At 47.3% G+C, this 3,074-nt stretch overlaps 1 pseudogene; it reads left to right on the top strand.

The window, feature by feature from the left end:
* The first annotated feature begins 1,278 nt into the window (after positions 1–1,278).
* On the top strand, positions 1,279–2,489 carry LOC100339569 (kinase suppressor of Ras 1 pseudogene; annotated as a pseudogene).
* Positions 2,490–3,074: the final 585 nt, after the last annotated feature.

Below are 3,074 nucleotides of genomic sequence, written 5' to 3'. Positions count from 1 at the left end.
GCCTGTTGCCAGGCAGTTTCTGTTGTCAGCGGCCACCTTGGCATGACCTTTTCACCTCCTCATTCCACCACAGTTCTTGCCTACCTGACTGTGGCACTTGACACATGAGCATCAGTCACCACTCAGATGTTCTATCCCCCAGTCCTTTCGTGAGTATGTGTGTAGGGTATGAAAACAGAAATAAAAGCCTCCACTCTACTCCTCATGCCTTGCTTCTTCTCCTGCCCCTCAATCCCAATCTTTCTCTTTCTCCAAAAGAAAATGCCTTACCTATGTTAACACTTTCCAGTTTATAAGGTCATTGTATAGTTGCCCCTAACACATGGGCTTGGAAGCTCAGGTAGATCAGTGTGTTTACATCTAGCTCAAGTTCAGGTAGGGATTTCACAAGACCTTTCCATTAGTAAGAAACAGTCCTGAATTTGAACCCAAAGACTTGACTACTGGGATGCCTATCTCCTGCTCCCTATGTCTTTTATTTTTGTCCTATTCTCAACACCATCCAAGAAATGTGTTTCTTAGTAATATAGAGAATGATTATGCTATAAGATTTGCTTTATTTTCTGGCTCTGGTAGTCAAAGACTGACATGATTCCCACCATTCTGCAGAGGCCAGATTCATAGCTACACAAATATGGTCATGCCCATGGATTCTACATCCACCAGATCCAACCAACCAGATGGGAAATATTCAGGAAAAAAAATGTGTCTCTACTGAACATGCACTGGCTCTTACTTCCTGTTATTATTCACTAGACAACACAACATAACCACTATTTCCAAAGCATTTACATGAAATTCAGCATTATAAGTAATCTGGAGATGCTTTAAAGTATAAGAGAGGCTGTGTATAGGTTATACGCAAATACTGTGCCATTTAATATCTGAGACTTGGGCATCTGCAGATTTTGGTATCTTCTGGGATTGAAGATGTTCTGGAACCAATCCTCCATGGACAGTGAGGGATGATTGTATATTTATATTATATATAATATATAGTTCATATAAATGCATATAACATGCAGTTTTTGAAAGTAACAGAAATTTTTTATTTGATTTAAACCCATTTTCATATACAAAGCTAATTTATTACATACAAAATACTTGTACGTTCTTAAAAACTTTTAAAATACAAATTTCCAAGGGACTAAAAAAGTGCAAAATTTTCAATTATTTTCTTCAATCATGCTATACAAAAACAAATCACATCAAACATTAGCTCATATATACATTGAATTTTTAATACATCACTTAATGTAACAAATAAAACATAATCATATATTTAATTTTAAAGAATGGGGAAGGAAAGTGGACACGCTGGAGGCTCCTGGAGTGGAGGCTGAGGTGCCAGAGGCGCGGAGGTTAGAGGCCAAAGATGACGAGGACGAGGTGGACGACTTGCCCAGCTCCCGGCGGCCCTGGCACAGCCCCATCTCCCGCAAAGCCAGCCAGACCAGCGTGTACCTGCAGGAATGGGACATCCCCTTCAAGCAGGTGGAGCTGGGTGAGCCCATCGGGTAGGGTCGCTGGGGCTGTGTGCAGCAGGGCTGCTGGCAAGGCGAGGTGGCCATCCGCCTGCTGGAGATGGACGGCCACAACCCAGACCACCTGAAGCTGTTCAAGAAGGAGGTATGAACTACCGGCAGATGCGGCACGAGAATGTGGTGCTGTTCATGGGCGCCTGCATGAACCCGCTCCACCTGGCCATCATCACCAGCTTCTGCCAGGGGCGGACGTCGCACTCGTTTGTGAGGGACCCCAAGACGTCCCTGAACATCAACAAGCTGAGGCAGATCGCGCAGGAGATCATCAAGGGCATGGGCTATCATCCACGACAAGGGCATTGCGCACAAGGATCTCAAGTCCAAGAACGTCTTCTACGACAATGGCAAAATGGTCATCACGGACTTTGGGGTCTCAGGCGTGTTCCGAGAGGAGCGGCGTGAGAACCAGCTGAAGCTGTCCCACGACTGGCTGTGCTACCTGGCGCCCGAGATCGTGCCTGAGATGACGCCCGGGAAGGACGAGGACCAGCTGCCGTTCTCCAAAGCTGCTGACGTCCACGCGTTCGGGACCGTCTGGTATGAGCTCCAAGCACGGGACACCATGACCCTTCAAGACCCAGGCCGCGGAGGCCCTGATCTGGTAGATTGGAAGCGGGGAAGGAATGAAGCACGTGCTGGCCTCCATCAGTCTGGGGAAGGAAGTCAGCGAGATCCTATCTGCCTGCTGGGCTTCCGACCTGCAGGAGAGACCCAGCTTCAGCCTGCTGATGGACATGCTGGAGAAACTGCCCAAGCCGAACCAGCGGATCTCCCACCCTGGCCACTTCTGAAAGTCAGCTGAATTGTGGGCCTGGCTGCCTTGCATGCACCGGGGACTGCTCCCTCCTAATCGACAACTCGGCGCCAAGATTCTACTAAAACGCAAAACAAGACGCGGGCACTAACCCGAGGGACGCCCTCGCTGCCTGCAGCCTTCTCCGCTTGCTCCCCTCTCCACACGGCCCACATGTGCCGAGTAACCCCCGCAGAGGACCCCACTAACCGAGCTCACCCGCGAGGCAGTTCCAACAGCTTCTCACGCCTTCCTGGACGTGACTTCCTCCTTCCGGGAGGCTGCCTTGTTGAGGGGCTGAGGAGGGATGGGTCTCTTTCTCTTACTAATACCCTCATGAGACAGGTCTTCTGACTTTAAAAAAAAAAAAAACGGCTGCCGCAGCCCATCACTAAGATGCAGCTCTGAGCAGCCGTGCCCTGTATGTATATATATTATGTATATATGTGCATTTATCCTAAACTACATCTAATTTTTTTCTAAGCTAATTGCAGATAGGCTAGGTATGGAAAATTTGCAGTGACATTCAGCGGGACATTCAATGATGGGAGAGGAGAGAGAAAACAAACTCAGTCTCCATGTGATTCCAGGTTTCTGCAGCACTGCTGATTCGGGGTTTTCATTTCTTCAAAGAACTATTTGCAGTGGGTTTTATATTTAACAATCCAGCTTGTGCTTAATGTTTTATAAATACGAAATAAGAATACACAGTTTTCAAAAAGCAAGAACATACAACA

This window comes from Oryctolagus cuniculus, chromosome 5 (genome assembly GCF_051225735.1).
Source record: "Oryctolagus cuniculus isolate XC-2025 breed Fujian yellow rabbit chromosome 5, ASM5122573v1, whole genome shotgun sequence".
Lineage (NCBI taxonomy): Eukaryota > Metazoa > Chordata > Mammalia > Lagomorpha > Leporidae > Oryctolagus > Oryctolagus cuniculus.
Note: the sequence above shows the minus strand (reverse complement) of the source record. Positions and strands in the feature narration are given on the sequence as shown.